At 42.4% G+C, this 20,846-nt stretch overlaps 1 protein-coding gene across 2 annotated transcripts in view; it reads right to left on the bottom strand.

Annotated features, from left to right (window-relative positions):
* PRKCE (protein kinase C epsilon) overlaps positions 1-20,846 on the bottom strand; it is a 469,174-nt gene that overhangs the window by 58,091 nt on the left and 390,237 nt on the right. The window lies entirely within an intron of this gene.

Below are 20,846 nucleotides of genomic sequence, written 5' to 3' on the forward strand. Positions count from 1 at the left end.
TCCCATGTGTCCATGCTCCAGGCCTACCTTTGGACAGGTCAATGTCTAAATATCCAGGTCCCATGGTCACTCTTGTCCATCACTAGGGACCTTCACTCTTATGTCTTATCTCTAAGCAGGGAAAGAAGGTCTTCTTCCTTATGTGTCACCTTCTATGTCCTTGGCTTTAAATCCATGTCTTCCTGCTTTGTCTTCTGTGGTTACAAGAGAGTATTTGGGGCCTTCTTACTGAAGTTAATTATGATGCAGTGATAATTGAATAGGCTCATTTCCCTTTTTCTTTTGTGTTACTTTAAGGCTTTCCATGAAAGGTGTCCTCTACTGTGTCTCTGCCTTTTCCCCCTGATTTTTAAGACCTTGCTTATCATACGGTATCCCACTGGTTTTTGCAGTCGACCTAGTGTTCTCACAGCTGCCAGTATCTATTCTCTCTTTCAAACCTTCTGAAAAGCTGTGCAAGCCTTCTTTACCAATTTGAGATCATTACAAAAAGATGACAAGAGCTTTGGCTAACTGTGGGCATTTACTTTCTCCACCCTGTCCTACAACAACGCAAGTGCCTACTCCTCTTTGTGGAATTTTAGGTAGGTTTTCTTCTTGGTGACGCCTCTCAGGCCCAAATTAAACAAATTACTTCATTTTAAATGACAAGGCCACAGAGGAGTCTCTCCAGTTGACAATTCCGCGAAACTATCTTAAGATGATTATTCAGGACATTATCCTTTAAGCTGTACCTATAGGCTTACTTTACTCTCTGACAGTTTGTTCTTCAATTATCCATGCGACTTAACATTTTTTCTTATTGTTCATGTTAGTTCCATTGTTTAATGCAATAGTCAAATCCTCAGAGCTAAGGTGGACCTTGGAGGTAAATAAATGTCATGCTGAAGTAGTTTTACAAGATTGAGGATTAGAAATGTTTTCCTTGCCCTTCTGCTGTTACCTTAGGTGACTCTACTCTTCAAATACAGGTGTCAAAACCTGACATCTTTCGCATCAACCGTGTAACCAGTTGACCCATATTAAGTGGTTACCTACCATGTACCTGGCTCCACATGAAGGTGAATTAATAGGAGAATTAATAATAACAATAAACAATTACTGAGCCCTTCCTATGCGTTTTTCAAGTATTACCGCATTTAATATTCATAACAATCACACATGGTAGGTATTTTTTAAATGAGGAAACTGAAGGTTTGAAGGGGAAAAGAACTAACGAGTTTACAGAGCCAGGATCCATCCATCCTAGGTGTGTCTGGCTCACAGGTATGTAATCACCCAGCGAGGCTGCTGTGTATCAGGTTCCCTGGATTTACTGTGGAAAGTACTGAGGCTGCTTATGCCCACTTGGTTTCTAGACCTCATGTAGAATTTCTTTTAGAATCTATCATTTCAAAGCCGCTTAGAAAACTCAGGGTTTTTCCACTGCATACACACATTATTGTTGATATAAAATGATTTTCAGAAATCAGATTTGCCTCCAAAGGAGGACTCTTAGTTACAAAAGAGACTATTCAAAGAAAAACCTAGAGAGGCATGTACAAATATCCAAAGTAAAAGCAGTATTTTTGCCCTGAGAATAAAGTCTCCCAGGAGGACCCTTTTAAAGGAGATGACGACACTCATTTGGATATATAAACTCTGGTATGTTTGCTTTAAACAGTTCAGTCAATTTCCTCAGGGCAGAATTGAGAAACCCCCAGCCTCCTGACATACTCCCATGCTTTCTGGAAGAGGCAATTTGACAGGATTCTATAGTACTTCTGATAGTCACATTTTCCCCCTGCTTTCCTTCAAACGTTAAATTTGGTTCTTAGCTATTGAAGATAAAATCCTTTGTTTCATGTTCCTTGTCATATGAAATTTGCCTATAATTTTCTTTACTGCTGGCTTCCCTTTAAACAATAGCAATAAAAACCGCCACCAAATTCTTTAGATTCTACAAGTGAAACGTCTTTCTGCTATCCACAGTTGGGTTTTCCCTTCTCCAGACCTAACCACTGCAGTATGTACTTTCTCATTTGCTACCCTTTCTCCTCATTTCAGTCCAAGATGTTTTTAATCCTCACATTTCATTAGCCTGGCTTTCAAGGAGATGTTTTTTTTTTTGTTTGTTTGTTTTGTTTTTTTAAATAGACCTTCTTCTCAGAAAAAGCATTATTTGTGATTTTTAAATTATTCTCTCTGGCCAACCACAGTGGAGAGTGAAAATGGACAAATGTAGGGCTCATTCATTTGGCTGGTAAGCACACGAAGGCTGAGGGATTAGTACTGTTATCAGCATGGACCAAATCCCATCAATTACATGGCCCATTTGGTTTTGGTTAAGGGCAGATGGAAGGAAGGGGGTGGGCGTAGGAACACATACTCAGGATAACCCCGGCTTCGTGTTTCATAATTGTTCCAAGGTGTCTGCAGTACCAGGTTATCTCAGCAGCTCTCCAATCTCCTTTTACATTTTTCTTCATCATCTGATTTTATTTGAAACTAGGATGAAAGCATCCAGGTCACAGTCACCAAACTGACTATTACTCAGCCATAGAGATGTTTTGGATTAGAATCCCAAGGGTTCTCCTGTAGGTTGTAGTTGCAAAGCGGCTCACATCCACATGTGCACACTGCTCTGAGAAGTTCAAAACGGCAATTTTCATTGGACTTTCTCTATCCCCAGAAATGTGCCTACCTGTCAAACAGAGATATCCTCCCTGAAGTAGGCTTACCTCGTACATAGCCCTATGCTGGGGGCCTTGGTGGGCCCAGGAGGAGGCAAGGTCATGGTCTCTCACCAAGGGCTAACAATTTAGTCAGGGAGACAAGATTAACAAAAGTGAGACATTTCGAGACTGACCAAACACTACATCCCTACCCGCACTCTGAAATCTCACGCCATGGGGCAAATGCTCATTCACCTTTTGGGGACATCTCACCCCAATCCTCCTGATGCTGTAACATTATAAACCAAGAGCTTTCCCTCTGTAACTTTAGGCCTTTGGTTCCTAATAGCAAGGAATTTAGTTTGTCTTATATTGAAAGACAGAGTCACATACAAAGGTAAAAGAAAAAGGTGGCAAATTGTGGGAACACTCTTTCTGAGATGCATTCTCTAAGGTTCCCTCTGCGATGGGGTGCTAATTACAGAGGAGGAAAGAAGCCAGTGTCTGATTCCAAGCAGGTCCTAATTATAGCTTTGTTATCTTGCTTCTATCGAAAATACTGATTTATAATTCAGACAAATACACAAAAAGAACTCGGTAGCTTTGAAGCAAGTACTGACGCACACAGAGTTAGCTCCAAAATCTGGCCTCATGCAAACTTGTATCTTCCATCAATGGCCAGACACTGTGTTGTATGCACACAAACATGTCCTTAGAAAATAAAGGGTCCCTACTGGAGAATGCTATAGAATCTGCAGCAAAGTGGGGCTTCTGGGTTCTTTACACCCCTTTGTTCATTCTTCGCATGTGCTCAGTGGCTTAAATTTCTGGACAAGACAGACTGGGTGAACATTTTTCACTAGGGATTTGGGTTTTATGGGATGTGCATTTTTTTGTGCAAACATAAGTTAGGTTTTGAGATTCTTACCAATAGCAATCACCCCCACTACCTCACAGGAACCTGGAAAGGATGGGGAGCAGTGTCTGGGAACAGGCCCTGTCTGTGGAAGCTCACAAGGTCAGGCAGTGAGAGTCCAATGTGACAGGCTGAGCTTGGAACCGTTGTTCTCCTCTGGATAGTTGATAACTTGCGAAATAATATTTCCCTGGCACTTTATCCAAGTATAACTTTCCAGGGCCTAGGACTGAGGCTTGAGCTCCACTTTGGTCAAGAAGGAACATCAGATGGAGAAATCCTCCAGGCCTGTGAGTCACATGGAGGGCCACTCAGGACAGGCTGGATGCCTTCATGGAACTGTCCCTGTATTTATTCTGCAGCCCAAGCCAATGGGATAGGGTTTCTTAGGCTCTTCTAGAATATATAATCTTGGAGAAAGGGATCCCTAAATATATATTATTAAGGCCTCAACTCCCTTTTCTCCAAATCCTGCTCTTTTCTTGGCTTAAGTCATCCAGATATTCTCTCTAATTCACCATAATTTTTAAACTCATGTCATTATATCGCAGAATTCTCACAAAGGAGGTCTCTCGAGGGAAAGAGTTTTAGATTCTGCTACAAGTCTTAGTCTCCAGAGGGCAATATTCGTTCCAGCCATGTGGGCCAGGCAATGCCCAGCTTCTGGGAAGATTGAAGCCTTGACTCAGAAAACTCATGATCAAAGACCCTTGACCATAGAGAAGTAAGACAGACACAGGAATTTCCTTTTAGGGAAGGCCTAGCTTAGCATGTGTTTAGTCCTATGTTGTTACCTGCCACTGCTGTGAAATACAGCCTAGGACTATAGGATTCTTCTGTGAATGTAATTCTCCTGGCTCATCTAAGTCCAAAGGCCCCGTCTGGTATTGTTTAGACATTAAAAGTGTGTCTGGAGAGCGAAGAGAGAGGCAGTGATTCATTCCCATTAAACCCAAACTGCGGATTCAGGAAACAAAAATATAAGAGGAAAACAAATAAAGAAGTAAAATAAAATGAATAACAAGGAGTACCGAGAATATCCTGGAGGAGAAAAACCACAGACAAAGCAGCAGCACCCCTCTGGGGGCCCGTCGACAGGCAGGATGGAGAGGAATACGTAACTGGGGTTCTGTCAGGATTCACTGCCTTATGGTGGATGTGGGAACGGTGGTCACTGCCATGTTGCTCCCATTACCCACATCAGCCAGGAAGCCCTCTTTGCCCTGGAGTTAACCCTATCTGGGGCTGAGAGGGAGCCCCCCACATGAAGATGCTAGGGAGCAGCCTCACTCCCTCTCTGTACCGCCAAGTCCACCTGGAGAAAGTTATCCCTGTAGCTCAAGGCATTTCCCCTGCTAATGTGTAAATCATTCTACGCACCCTCTGCCTTCATCAGGGCCAAAGTACTGCCGGCTCGAGTTTCCAGCTCAAAGAGGGAGACTGAGCCCTGGGGAGCATCTTTTAGAGAAGAGATATGATGATGTGATAACAGTAAGGTCTATGATTTGGGCGCCTGCGAGCTCATGACCACATGCTATGAGGAAGGCATTAATACATTTTACAGGTAAGGAAACTGAGACTTGGAGAGGTCAAGAAAGGTTCCCCAAGGTTATCCATCTGGAAGTGACAAGTCTGGGATTCAAACACAGGACTGTCTGACCTCAGAGTTCTAAATTTAACTGTGGACTACAAAACAAACAGGCTAAGAGAACATTCTTGCAGTAAGGAACAACAACAACAACAAAAACCCAAACAAACAAACAACCCCCCTCAAAAAAACACACAAAAAAAACACACAACCTAGTCCAGAACTATATTCCTAATGTATTTAGGGTAATTATTCTCAACTGTGATACAGTGATGGAATTAGGGAGTCTAAATTAGCTGTGTGGTCCATAGAGTAACTAGGCAGTACTAATATAGTAATTACGGTGATGGCTACTATGTCGTGCTCACTGCCAAATCAAGTACTGTGCTAAGTACTTTGATATATGCCTGGTACTATTTAAGCCCCACAACCTCCCTGTGATGGGTACTATGACCATGTTTCACAGATTCTAGAATACACTTTTTTTTCTCCATATTTTAACAGTTTTCAAGTTAAGATGCACCTCACAATTAAAATTTGTAACTCTTTTTAGTAAAAAAGCAACAGAAAAAGAGGGAGGGAAAAGGAAACAAAAGACAACTGTAATGAACATAAAATAGTAATGAGGATGGTAGATATTAATGCAACTACATCAAAACATCACTTTACATGTGAATGGTCTAAATACACCAGTTAAAGACAGAAATTGTTAGAGTGAATTTAAAAAACAGCAAACAAGACCCAACCATATGTTGTCTATAAGAAACCCATATAAGAAGATTCAGATTAGTTACAAGTAAAGGGATGGAGAAAGAAATACCATGCTAACACTAAGGAAAAAAAGCTGGGTTACCTATGTTAATTTCAGACAAAGTAGGCTTGACAACAATGAAAATTATCAGGAATAAAGAGGCAAATCACATAACAATAAGGGGGTCGATTCTTCAAGATGGCCGAAAAATCCTACACAGGTACGCACCTAACAACAGAGCATCAAAATTGGGGCAAGAACTGATAAGAATTCAATACTACAATGGGATATACATTACATCCACGTGGGTGTGTAATAAAAAAGACAGATAAGAACCAGTGTTGTAAGGACGTGGAGAAACTGAAACCTTCACATATTGCTGGTAGGAATGTAAAATAGTACAGCCACTTTGGAAAACAGTATGGGAGTTCCTCAAAAAGTTAAATATAGATACTATCTGACCCAGAAATTCCCCTCCTAGGTATATAACCAAAATGAAGAAAATACATGTCCACTCAAAAACTTGTACACTAGTATTTGTAGTAGCAGGTACACAACCCAAATGCCCATCAACTAATGAATGAATGAACAAAATACGGTATATCCATGCAATGAAATATTATTCAGCCACAAAAAGAAAGGACGTACTGATACATGCGACAACATGGATGAACTTTGAAAACGTGCTAAGTGAAAGAAGCCAGGCACCAAAGACCACATAGTGTCTAGTCCCATTTATATAAAATGTCCAGGATAGGCAAAACTATAGAGAAAGAAAGTAGGTAAGGAGTTGTCTAGGGCTGAGGGTGAGGACATGAGAGGGTTGGGGGGATGACGGTGAAAAGGAACAGTTTCTTTTCGGAGTGATGAAAACTTTCTAAAGTTGATCGTGGTGATGGTGGCACAACTGTGTGAATATACTAAAAATCATTGACTTGTACACGTTCAGTGGGTTAATTGTATGGTCTGTGAATTATATCTCAATAAAGCTGCTAGAAAAATATTATTGAACTAAAAGGGGAAATGGACAAATGCCCTCTTTCAGTGATAGATCAAGCAGTGAAGAAATCAATGAGGATATTATTGACCCAAACAGCACTGACCAGCTTAATCTATAGATTTATTTTACAGTGGAATATTGGTAAATGTTTAACCATACCTCTCTAGGCAGAACAAAGCTTTACCTGTAGCGTTTGCTGATTTCCATGGTATAAATACTCCCACCATGGCTGATTTCAAACTACCAACAAAATGTCACGGATCGTGGAGTTGGGAAGAGATGTGTACAAGCAGCTTTCCCTTCGGTGTGCTGTAGCTGGCCCAAATCAGATTGTTCAATTAGTAGGAATTTTGTGAGCTGTTAAACGTGGGTAGCTTGAAACTGGCCCTGGGGGAAATATTTACACCATGGCAATCAGCTACAAATCAGGTGTCTCTGCTGTTTGTTCCCAGCCAGTTTATCAACATACCATCAAAAAACACCAGAGCCCCAACTCATGGTTCTGCCTGTGTCACCAAGAAACTAAATGACTTCCAACAAGTCACACACCCTTTCTGAGTTTCAGTTTATTCATCTGCAGAAGATGAAATTGGAATAGCTGACTCCCAAGTTTTCTTCCACTTCTGAAATTCTATTAAATAGTAGGTCCCTCTTCCCCAGCTCTCACGTATATAATAATTCAATCTAAGACCATGCCACTGTACATTTATATTACTTTTGACAGTCTTTCTATGGTCCCTCAGGGTGGGGCCCCTGGCTTCTCTCAAGCCTGCTTGCTTACCAGGTCTCTTTCTGTGCTTTGAGTTCCACGCATGTGGAAATTCTTTAGACCCACAGACCCATTTAGCATTTCCCCACCACCTCAAGCCTTCACACATCCTATTCTCACTCCTTGGCACACTCTCCCATGTTCGTTTACTCTGGCCAACTTCTACTTACCCCCTTGGGCCTCTCTGGGAGAGGTCACTCTCCCCAGGAAGCCTTCCTTGATTTTCTCCAACTAGTTGAGATATCTGTGCTATGCAGTTCCCTGGCACCCTATCCTTTCCTTATCATCATCCTTATCCGTTTTTATGGTTACTGCTTGTTTTACTGTCTGGCATCCCCACCCAAACATAAATGCCAAGAGGGCAGAGAATGTGTGTCTTTTCCTTTTCATGGCATCTAGAAGGCCTACACCCGACATACCAAAGGGACTTAACCATCATTTTTGGCTGAATAAATGAGTGTCTGCTTAAACACTGCCCTCTGAACAACGGAGACTTTTTCTTCATTGCTCAAGAAAACGTACCAACCCAAACAGAAATCCCCTTCAGATGAATACTTAGCAGATTTCCAACAAGGGAGGGAATTTCATCTGAGATTCTCGCTTCTGGGAGGGTTCTGACTCACGGCTGTGATATTCTCAGTCCTGATGGGACCGTGATTTTCTAAGCAAGCAGCCCTGTTCCTTGGCCAGTTCTTGCCCATGTGATGTGTTTCAGCCCCTTGAGGGAGCTCTGCTCACAACAGGGATTAACATTTAACTTGGCAACATCAGAGCCTTTTAAGGGAAAACCGTGCATACATTACAGAAAAGGAACCCACAGACAGTGATTTGATACTCCGAGATCAGACCATGGGACCACCTGCCAATGAAGTTTCACGTTCCAAGGAATCATTGGAATTGCAGGCCAGGAGCCCGAAACCCTCCCAGTAGGAATTGGGCACTTTCCTCCTTGGATTCAGTTCCCTCCAGAGCCTCATCAAGATCATTTGGAGAGGCCATTGCAGAGGTTCATTTTCAGATTCTGTTCAAGGCATTCCCAGACCAACAGTCTTAGGGCACAGAGCCAGATCATCCAATCCAGCTGTCATGTAGAGACTGAGGTCCAGAGAGAAGAAGCAATTTGCCTCAGGTCACCCAGCTGAGGCAGAGCTGTATTAGAATTCTGGCCCCTGACTTCTAACCCCGTGTTCTTTCCACGGCAGTGTTCGCTCCATCAACCAGACACTCTAAAGAACAAAAAGACTTGTGGAATGGGGCAGGGCACACAGAAAGGAGGCTGAGGGAAGTGTTGGTCCAGTAAGAAGTCCATTCAAAAATGCATCAGGGCCAAATATGTTTAGAAAATCCCCCTATCTCCCCAGAGGTGTTTTCTGGGTACATTTGAATAGTTTGCCAAGAACTCAAGAGCCACTGGGTAACGCCATAAGGTTAGCATAACTCATGGAAACTCTATAAGATCTTCCAACCAAGAAATAGTTACAGTACAATGTGAAAAATGCTCTAATATAAATGTAGCAGATGCAATATTAATAGGAGGAATAAGGGAATAACATTGCTTGAAAGGGCCTGGGGAAATGAGTTGCAGCTGAAGCTTAAAGGATGAGGAAGAGTTTGAAAAAGTAAAAAGGAGAGATGGTATTCTAGGAAAAGGTACGGTGTTTCCAGGCAAAGGGAGAGGTTGTGTTGTGACTGTCCAGGATCTGGGTGATAAATGTACGTTGTGTGTGGCTGTGTTGGTGACAACACCTGTTCAGCTCGAGAAGAGATTCAAGGAGGAACTTGGCTGGAGAAGCACTTGGGAAGATGGGGGCAGGGGTGGAACCTGCGTGCAAATCCCAGAGATGAAGCTAGTGAGAGGGTTAAGCTGGGGGATGACTTCCGGTAAGAGGCTTCCGGTCTAGACATTATCTGGAGATAACATGGAGTCATTGCAGACTTCTGAACAGGAAAGTGCCCCAACTCCTTGTTTTATGGCAATTAATTTGCAGGAATGGTCAGCCTGTTAACACATGACCAATGAGAGAAGCAAAGCCAATTAAGTGTGGCCCCTATGGCCTCCAAGTGCTAGGGTACACCCCCCCCCCCCCCTCAGCCTGTGTCAACTTGGACTCACCCAGGGCCCACAGAGACTGTGGGACTAACTCAGAGGTTCACAAAGACTCGGCTTACCATGTGGCAAAGCCACCCATTGTTTGCCAAAACAATTCCCATTTTTAGTAGCTCAATCATTAGCCAAAGGCATTGAAGAAACAAAATCAAAATGACTAAATCTAGGAGAATTCAGACTCCACTGTTGAATACATTGCAGTAATACTTGTTCCAAAATTTCTACTTTCTACAGAACACAGCCTAGTCATAAAATAAAAGCTAATACACAGATATTAAATTCCCTTTATAAGATAGGTCCCAACTCCTCAAACTAGCCTTTTTATAAAAGACTTTAACCTCACAAGGTGTTTTCATCAGTTTGCCAACTGGCAGGATACATTCAGGGTGAAATTTGGGAAACGGACAAAGTGAACCTTATCAACTGTCCACTCAGCCACTTGTGAAATACAATGATAACAGGAATAATTGCAGCTAGCATTTAGTGAGTACTTACTCTGCACCAGACACGATCATAATTACTTTACATGTATTTGATTCTCACACTATTTCTTTGAAGAAGCCAATATCCCCATTTTACAGGTGAAGAAACTGAGGTTTGGAAAAGTAAGCTCCTGCCCAAGACCATATATCTAGTGAGCAGTGGAGACAGAGTTTGAGCCTAGGAGTCCTTAACCACTATACTGGGTTCTTGTTTCTATGGTAGGTATCATGACAGACGCAGTAGTAGATGGCAGGGTCCCTGATAAGGTTTTCTTTGAACACACACTACTAGCTGAAACACTCAAACAAATTTAATCAGGAATTTCCCTCTGGTTGCAAACTTCCTGTTTGCTCTGAACCTACGATGTTATTGGGAGTCAAAATTCTACGTCTGATCTGGTCAGCAATACCATGGCTTCCTCAGAAAAACGTAAATTTGGCTTTCATCCAAATCAACCTCAGTCTCAACTCTCTCCTCCCCTCCCCTTTATCATGTCACAATGACTTTATCATGTCACAATGACCCTATAGGATCACAGCAAGAAAATGGTTTGGGGTAAAGGTCTTGGGTTGAAATAAATCTGGACCCATAAAAAAGAGACCACTCTTGAAAAACCCATAAAAATATTTAACATTCCTTTATCAGGCAGACAAGCCCTTCAATTATACAACATGGTAGAGATACAGAATGACTTTCATTACCAAAATGTACCTTTCCAAAGTCAGCATGTGAGCTAAAGCAGGTCATCTAAGGACCAAGTGGTGGAGGTGGGGCGCTCATGAAAATGGACAGATGCAAAGGGAGCCCAACAGGGAGCCTCAGGCACCAATGCAAGCACATCTCTCACCTGTCCCAGCCCATTGGTTCCTGCCATGTGTACTGATCAGTACTTACTTATCCTGCCCCAGGGTCCCCAAGTGCTCACAGTATTGGAATACTCCCAAGGAGAGGGTCCCTTCTCTGGAATATTGCCTGGCTGTAAGGTCTGGGCCCTGTCCTAGATGGGCCCTCAACCTGCATGGGGGACACAGCCTCGCATATCCATCACCTTGTTCCCCCGAGATAGGGGCATTACTGCACTGTCATTGTTACTGGTGTGTCTGTACTTCCCCAGGCCTTGCTGGGCCCCAAACAATGTACCACAGACTTGCTATATCCATTAGCTTCTTTAAACCTTTCAATTTATGCCAAGACTGCAGGCCTGGCCATCTTATTTTATTTAATATTTACTATCAGCTCCACTTTACAGATGAGGAAACTGTGGCTCACAGAGAGATTTGGTCATTTGCCCAGGGCTACCCCATTAGTAAGTAGCAATGCTGGGACTTGAACCTGGGTCCTCTGTAGTAGTTTGCTAGGGATGCTATAAAAAAGTGCCACAGACTGGATGACTTAAACAATAAAAATTTATTTTCTCACAGTTCTGGTGGCTAGAAGTCTCATAACAAGGAGCTGGAAGAACTGGTTTCTTCTGAAGCCTTTCTCTTTGGTTTGCAGACGGGTCTTCTCCTAGTGTCTTTACATGGTCTCTCTTCTGTGCATTTCTTTGTCCTAGTCTCCTCTTCATATAAGGTCACCAGTCATATTAGATTAGGGCCCACACATATGACCTCATTTTACTTTTTACCTCTTTAAAGGCCTTATCTCCAAATACAGCTAGAGTCTAAGGTTTTGGGGAATAGGACTTCAACATACAAATTTGAAGGGGACACAATCCAGCCTATAACATCCTCTGACTCCATAACCCTGCGCTCCCCATTCATCCAACCAATATTTATAGGGTCTCCTAGTTGCCAAGGATTGTACTCGGCACTTCTGCAAATGTTTCCTCATGTAATTCTCAAAATAGTTCAGAAAGGTTCATGTTTTAATTCCCATGGTACAATGAGGAAACTACATTTCAAACAGTTTAAATATTCTGCCCCCCGCCCCCACACACAACAAAGATGAGGCAGACCCAGGATTCAGGTCTAGTTCTCTGACCCCGAACTCAGCTCTGTCTCGAACATACAACTTTGCTTCCCATGAAAAACCACAGCTGGGAGCAATGAGACAGGGTGACTTCACAGTGGCAGCAATGGGGTGGGATCTGGCAGGTTCTCCTTTTTTGGAAAGATCATAAATCCCATGGATAATAGCAGGATCTACTGCATAGGGTTGTTGTGATGATTAAATGAGTTAATACACACGAAGTGGTCAGAATTGTGTCCGGCTCCTAACAAAGGCTAAGTAAGTGTCTTGCTATTATTGTTGTTGCCACTATTGCTATGGTGGTTATTTTTAGTTTTGTTATTATTGACTTCTGGAAAAAGAGGATAGCTTGAACACCCACAACTATTTTTCTCTCTTTCCCAAAATTACACACAAAGGCCTATATATACAAAGATGGGGAGAACAAGAGAAGAAACAACAGCAACACAATTTTGGAAGATGGGAAGCAAAGGGATGAGTGGTAAATGACTTAGTAGACCCCAAAAAGAGCTGAATTTTAAACCATCAATGGGAAAAAATCAAGAATAATCAAATTTACACTGCAGAATCTCCCACCTTTTGCCCCACCAAAGCTCAAGAATTTGCAGTTAACAGTTACTTCTGGAGATGAGGGTCACATGAAGAGAGACAAAATAAGATATCTGGTTGATAATAAATGTTAAACTAGATTTTTTTCTTTACTTTTCACAGCCCCTTTCCTGCCCCCAGGGGTTTATTCTCTGGAGAAGAGAAACAGAGGGTCTCCAGACCCAGGGTAAAACAGGGAGAAAGGGCAGGAACAAGAGTATAGAACTGAAAACAGGGGAATTAAATGGACACATGTATTCTGGGAGCTGGGCCCTCCAACCCTCCTCCCTCATTTGGCTTCTGGCTGCAAAGCCCTCTCTTTTCAGGAAGGACTCTGGAAGAGTCATCCTACGGTCATCTGAAAAATCCAAGAGGAAAGGTCCAAAAACTATTGATAGAAGTTTCACAACTATGTGGCCACCCAGATTAGTCTACGATAAACCTCAAGTTGACTAATAGCTGAATGATAATCCCAGAAAGAGAAAGTAGAGAAGGAATCATTAAATAAGCAAATAAGACATCTTCTAGAACTGAAGGACATGACTTTCTAAATTGAAAAGATCAACTCAGGGCCCAGGACAATGGATAAAAATAGGCCTATACCACATCATTAAGTAATTAACAAGCTTCCAGGAAAAAGTAATAGGTCTATACAAAGGATCAAGAATCAAAACAGTTTTAGACTTCTTACTCGCAACACTAGGAACTAGAAGGCAATGGAATAATACCAAATTTTGAGGGAAAATGGTTTTCAATCTAGAATTCCATACCCAGCCAAACTCTTTATCAAGTTTGAGACTAAGATAAAGATGATTTTAGGTATAAAAGGAAGGTCTCAAAAATTTCTTTCTCAGAAAATTGCTGGGTGTGGGGGGTGCTTCACCACATCAAGGGGGTATATCAAGAAAGAGGAGATACGAAATACAAAAGATAGGAGCTTTCAAGTAAGAGAGAGGGACAAGGAAGCACTAAGAGAATAGTGCAGGGAGATCCCAAGACGACAGCCATACAACAGGCACTGAGGATAACTGTTCAGACTGGAGCAGTTTAGAAGGTTCTGGGAGATATTTATCCAAGACTATGAAATTAATAGAATATCTATTGCACCTAAACATCCTGAAGGGAGACAATTTGTAGAGAGTTTGTGTTGAGTTAATAATAACCACAGGGGGAAAAAAAGAGATAATTCTTATCTCCATGGTAAACAAACAAAGACAATATATAGGAAAGGAAAAGTAATTATAGCTTACCACATGGCTTAGTTCTAAGTAGTATTTCACGGTCATAGTAAATGAATATGCACATTCATTTAACCAAAATTACCATAAATGCTATTGAGGGGATGGAAAAATGGAAAGTTGTAAAGAATGCGCAGATGTGGTGGGGTGGTGAGTGAATGGGGGGACAAAGAACTAAATTCTCGCTTCCATAGTGGAAAGTTACTAGCTGATGCCTAAAATAAAGTTTTTTTAAAAAGTAATAATAAATGCTTGTTATTTAGAAATACATAATTCCATACCGAAAGTGTCAGCTAAAAGAATTGAAAGTGGTTGTCTCTGTGGAAGGGGAAACTGGGGGCAGCAGGGAGGGAGGGCAGAAAATGGCTTTTTAGTTCTTTAAACACATGGTAGAAGAGTTTGACTCTTTATCTATATGTATATCTTTGATTAAAATAACATCTGAGCTTTATAATACCTCCCTGTGTAAACTTGGGTGAGTTACTGCCCAATTTTGGTTTCCAAGTTCCATCTATAAAATGGAGTTGGATTAGATAGTCTTTGAGGCCCTCGTTGATCTAGCATTCGGACTTGAGATTCTGGCTATGGCAGATGGTACCCTCCTAGTATGATACACTCAGCCTTTAGGTCCTTGGGAGTTTTATATTAAAATATCATGTTCTACTTCCGGTGAAGATGGCAGAAGATGAAGATGCTTGCAGATGTGATACTGGGGACTGTAAGAAGATGGAAATAAAATCAACTGTTCTAATTAATTAATTAATCATTTTCTATAATGGGTTGAGGAATGCTGACAGCTGAGAACACTCTGTGAGGAAATAGAGCTCCAAGTACCCTAAGTGATTTTCTAATGGTCAGGTCCTCCTAGAAGATTGGGAAGGAAAAAGGAAGGGATCCCCCCAATTCTTCCTCCTCCCCTGCCTCGTATTAGCATTAGGTAAACTGAAAATGTATTGAAAGAAGATGAGAATCTACATCACACCGCACTCTGTATGTATTTTCCATGGAGGACCGGCTTGGAGAACACAGCTAGAGACGTCAGGATGTCTCCAACTTTTTCAAGAGAAACCCCTTCCAAGCCCCTCCTTTTGGGCTCTGTCCCCCAGCCCTGGAGAGGACAAGACACTTAAGACTCAGGTTTATTAGGTGCTCTGAGATTTGACTAGATCTCTGTTTCCTGCTCTTAATTTTTATTTGACTTTTTATAACCATTGTCATCAACAAGGTAAGCCTTTTCTAAGTACCTCTGGAGTACAGAGTAAGGTAGGCTCAGCCAAAACAGAGACGTGCGCTCCCTCCCGTCTCTCCACTGCCCACCCAATTCTGGCCAGGGGCCCACAAAAGCACCTAGGGCAGACTGACTCTTGGGGAATGATGAAGACTGATCGTTAAAGATAGAATGTCTTGGTGAATTTAAGAGAAGGAGAGCTTTATAACTTACAACTTCCTTCTCTGCTGGATAATGACCAAAGTTTAGTGCTCAAAGTGACAAATGCTAATCATTAATAATACTTTACATGAATAAAATACCTTGTCATTTCCCAGGTGCTTTCATATCCCTCTCCTCTACCTCTATAATCTGACTTCCAGTACCACATGAAGGAGACAAGATAAACATCATCTGAACTTCACAAATGGAAGCCAGTCTTAAAGAGCGGTTCAATCACTTGCTCAACAAGATTGCTCAAATTTTCTAGAAATGGTTTTACCCTGGGGAGCTAAAAGGCTGGTGAAGGACAAACTGATTTTACACATTTCTTTGCCGCTTAAATTTTGATTTATCCTATAATCTCTACTATTATAATTAAAATAATAAAAAAAGGAGTTCAGTTCTATAAGAAGGAAGGAAGAAATTAATTCCTGTATAGATTCCCTTTTGGAGACTGGGTTGGATAAAAGATCTCCAATGTTCTTTCAATATATCTTCATAAAAAGCAATTCGGGATACAAGATTAACTAACCTTTATTAGAGGAATTGCAGTGTGCTTAGAGCAGGCATTATTCAAAATTATTTAGATCTATCAACTCCCTAAATCCCTACAACCTCATGAGACAGGGGCAACAATTATTTCTACTTTATAGACTAGGAAACTGAGGCATAAAATGTTAAGACAATGAGCCAGAGGGGCACAGGCCACATTCACCACGTTCTGCGACTGTACTCCTAGCTTCCAGACTGGGAAAGAGTAAGATACATTCCTGTCTGCCAAGCCTTCGGCTGTCTTCCCAGGGCCTCTGGCTGCCCTCTTTCTGAGGCAGATCACACAATTTCCCCTTTTTCGTGTCGCAGGGATGGAGGAATGCTCTCAGAGTCAGCAGCTGCTATTGAGCAGCTCAGTGAAAAACAGATGCACTGAGCATGAGGTAGAGGAGGAGAGAGTTCCCTGAATCAACGTTAGAAAGAAGGCCTGCCCTTCAAAACCTCCACTTCGCATGGTGTGTGTGAATGAGTAAGGGAGAGGAAGAGATTTTTAAAAGCCATGGTTGGGAAGAGTGGACACACCGTGAGCTCATGTCTTTTTCTGCCATAGTACACAGAGGAGTCCCAGGAACAATGGGCAGGGGACAAGAGACAGTGCCCTGTGCAGCCTGGTGTGGGGAACCTGACCCAGTAAGGTACCAGAGGAAAGGGGGTCACGCCTGTCAGCTTGGACTCTCCTTCAAGTGTGAGCCACCAGCCACAGAAATGACTTCTTACCTAAGTTCTTATACTGGCCAAATAACCGCTAATTAGTTTATGTGTGAATTCCAGAAGGAAGGCTGGATAATTCAGTTTCAGCTTTAGCAATGAAGTTCTCCTCCAAAACCTGGTTTTGTCAATCTCTCAAATAAGCCCCTGTATCACACAAAATATGATCTCTGCCTGGGCTTCAGAACAGCCAATAGGCAAGGACACATACTCATAGCCTCTTAGGTCAGCTGCAGACTAACTACCCTGAATAGCCCTTCTGCTCGCAGCTTAAAGCAAAGCATCATAGGACATAAAGACCACATGGTCCCCATCAACCCATAAAATGAGAGATATGAAGGAATGGGGGGCCTTTTAGGGTCAGGGAAAAAATTGTGTTCTAGGAATACTTCCAACACAGACTTTTAAGAAGTATACCTATGACATAGCAATGCACTGGACTAGAAAGCTCTGGAGTTACAAGAACAAATATGAGTGAACACCTACTACAAGGAAGATACTGTCCCAGGCTAACTAGGTGAGCACTCTCATGTGGAGTTCTCAATCACACAATAGGCATCTCAAATAAAAATACAAGGTCAGCAAAGGGCACCAGCTAAGTACCTGGTAGAGAGAGATGTTATGTCATTCAGGGAAGGCAAACAATCTCCATGACAGGCTGGGTGGTCAGAAAAAGCCTCACAGAACAGGGACACTTGACATAGTCCTGAAGGCAGAATGGAATTTATCTAGACCTGTGGTCCCTAAATCACCTGCGGAACGCTTTAAAAAAAAAAAATACAGATTCCTAAACCCCATACCAAGACCTGAATCAAAAGCTCTAGGAAGGTTACTCTGGAATCACTATTCTCTTTAAAAATGTTACAATATTATTATGGAAAATTTAAAACATACACGAAAGTAGACAAAGCAGTGAGCCCACATGTATGTATCACCAGTGTCAGCAATCATCAAGTCACGACCACTCTTTTCTTGCCTAGATGCTTATCTATCCCCCCTCCCCCAGTACTATGGAATCTACATATTTTGAAAGCCAGGAGCTCTGAGGCAGTAAAGACCAAGGACGTGCAGTGGGAACAACTCACTGATCAAGACACAGAACAGGATCAAGGGTAATCAAGGAACCGTGGGGACAAATGCACAGAGAAATGAAAGAGAATGGTATTTGGGGGAGAATGTCAAATAACTGAGAGTACCTGGAGGGTGGGATATGTGGTTGGGGAAATAATAATAAGGGTCAAAGATCGTTGCGGGCCACCAGAGCCCTGTTAGCGCGCATGGTGTCTCTGTCAGAAACACAAAAAGACATCTCGTTTCTTGGGTAGGAGCCACCCACGCAAGCAGGGTGGGCTCCACCTTCCACTCACTGCCTGTGCTCTTCACACCTGTGTGTGGGGTCCAAACCACAGAACTGTGCATAGCAGCCCCAGGGCCAGGGCATGAGGGGGTCTGAAGGCCAGCAAATGGGATGGCGCTTTATCTTATAAGGGTGGTAGGGTGAGAAGAAGGGGAACATGTAACAATCAGCCTGTGCTGATTTGTTGAAAGACTACTAAATAATGGAGGGGAGGTGGATAGATAGAAGGGCAGAAAACCGAGAAGCAGTGAGTCAAGTCAAGTATTGCAAACCAGCCAGGGAAGAAGTGAAAAGGTTTTGAAGGACAAGTCTCGAGAGAGAGTTTTGAGAGAAAGATCTTGTTTGGGGTTCTAGAGATAACTGAGGGCTGGATATAGTGATATGGGGTTGCTGGCACATAGGAGGCATTTGAAGGCATGCCAATGCCAATGTGCCAATGCTCAGAGAGAGGGTTTAGGTGAAGAATAAAGTGGGATGAAGGCCCCAGGGAAAACCAGCATTCAGAGAACGGAAAAGAAGGAGCCAGGCCAGGTGATAGAAAGATTGAGGAGAAATGGTCAGGGAGGTGGGAAGGAGAGGCAGAAAGTATGGCTCATAGAAGCCAGTAAAGCAAACATGTTCACAGGAGGCGTGAGAGGGAAGCCTTCATTTAGGAAAGGAGAAAGGAGAAGAAAACTAGAAATGTAAGGGGAAGTTAAGTTCTGGAATACCTGGAATGACAAGCTAAAGAGTTTGTCCTTAGGCTTCAAAAGGCAGGACAACACGTGTCACGGGGGTACAGCAGGAGTCTACTGATCAGTCAGTTATACTGCCTACAGCTGCCACTTACCAAGTACGACCTCAGGCAAATTATTTAAGGTGAGTCTCTGAATCCGTGCTAGTAAGTTGTGGATGATTATACCCCCCCCCCCCAATAGGAATAATATGGGATAACATCTCAAAGAGTGACAATTCTTCTTTATGTCATGGCACCTAACAATGCACTGCCTTGCAGCATGGGGGATCTTTTCATATATCTAACTCCTGTATCTCTGACTAGCTTGTAAATTGCTTTGGGGCAGAGATGAGGGTTTTAATCTAACTGAAGTCAATGGTCATTTGTGGACTATTTACTTCGTACAAGACAGAAGAGCGTGCAGAATAAGAAGATTGAGAGGTTAAAAAGAAGAAGAAGGAATGGCCCTTAAGAGAGTGTGCAACTTAGAGAAGGATCCACTTGGATGCCTACTCCTCACACCAGGTGGACAGTGGTAGGGGAGGCCATGCAGGTCTCGAACTGCAATTCATCCCCAAATTGCAGAGGAAGGTGTGGGCAATGGAGAGACTCACTCTGGCTGGTGGGACCAGGCTTCGTGCAGGCAGGTGGTATTGCGTGAGGCTCCTGGGCTGGACATAGCAGGTGGAGAGGAGGTACAGACGCACATGAGCGTTTGGAATTGGTAGGTGAGTTTGAGGAAAGCTAAGAACCTTAGTGGGTTCAAAACAAGGTGCTGTGGGAAGTGAAGGAGAGAAAGGTGCACTGGCCTGAAGCAGACAAAACCTAAGACGATCCTCAATGAGTCATGTTCGGGCATAATTCCATCACTCCCTTCTCTTGAGTTTGGTGGAAACTGTGACTTACCTCTAACCAAAAGAATGTGGAAAAAGATGATGTGATATCACTATCATGAGTATGAGACATTATAGGGCAAAGGGATTTTGTAGATATAATTAAGGTCCCTAATCATCTGACTTTTTTTCTTTTTCTTTTTTTTACATTTTTTAAATTTGTTGGGGTGACAATTGTTAGTAAAATTACATAGATTTCAGGTGTACAATTCTGTATTACATCATCTATAAATCCCATTGTGTGTTCATCACCCAGAGTCAGTTCTCCTTCCATCACCATATATTTGTAATCATCTGACTTTGAGTTAAACAAAAGGGAGATTAGCCTGGCTATGCCTGATTTAACCAAGTGGTCCTTTTAAAGGGGGGAGGGCAGGGCGGTCCAGGCCTTACCTGAAGTTAGAGGCTCAAAGCAGAAAAGATTTTTCTCTCCTGCTGGCCTTGAAGAAGGAAGCCACAAGAATTCTATAGCTGCAAGGAAATGAATTCTGCCCACCACTATGTGAACTTGGAAGAGAACCTCACACTTCAGACAGGCAGCAGCCTGGCTAAACACCTCGGTCACAGCAGCGAGACCCTGAGTAGAGGGCCCAGGTACACCATGCCTGGACTCCTGACCCATGGAAACTGAGATAATAAATGGGTGTTGTTTAAGCCACTAAGCTTGTGGTAATTTGTTACACAGTAATGGGAAATAAATACATGAAGTCAACATGGAGGGCCACGAAGCAGGCTAAAAAGTATGGGCTTTATTATGCAGCCCATAGGGAACCACTGACTATTTTTGAGCACAGAGATGCATCCTTTTGGAAGCTAAGCGATGTCAGTAGGAAGGGAAGCCTGGGGTGGGGGTTGGTCAGAGCCCCTCGAATAAGATTTGGGCATTGTTTTCAGGAGCAGGTCAGTAAAGTTCTGGTAAGTGACTACATTCAGTATTGAACCAAGACAGCTATTTGTCTACCCAACTGAAAAAAAAAAATAGAAAAAGAAAAAGAAAAAGAAAAAAGAGAGAGAAAGTAGGAAGCAAAAACCAAGTAAAGAAATTCACAGTCCTTGAAAAAAACCTTAAGGAACTTTAGTGTCCTTGTTGCTAATTATAAATATTTACTCCTCCCAGAATTCCTGAC

This window comes from Rhinolophus sinicus, chromosome 2, assembly GCF_057876585.1.
Source record: "Rhinolophus sinicus isolate RSI-liver-muscle chromosome 2, RSI-T2T, whole genome shotgun sequence".
NCBI classification, from domain to species: domain Eukaryota; kingdom Metazoa; phylum Chordata; class Mammalia; order Chiroptera; family Rhinolophidae; genus Rhinolophus; species Rhinolophus sinicus.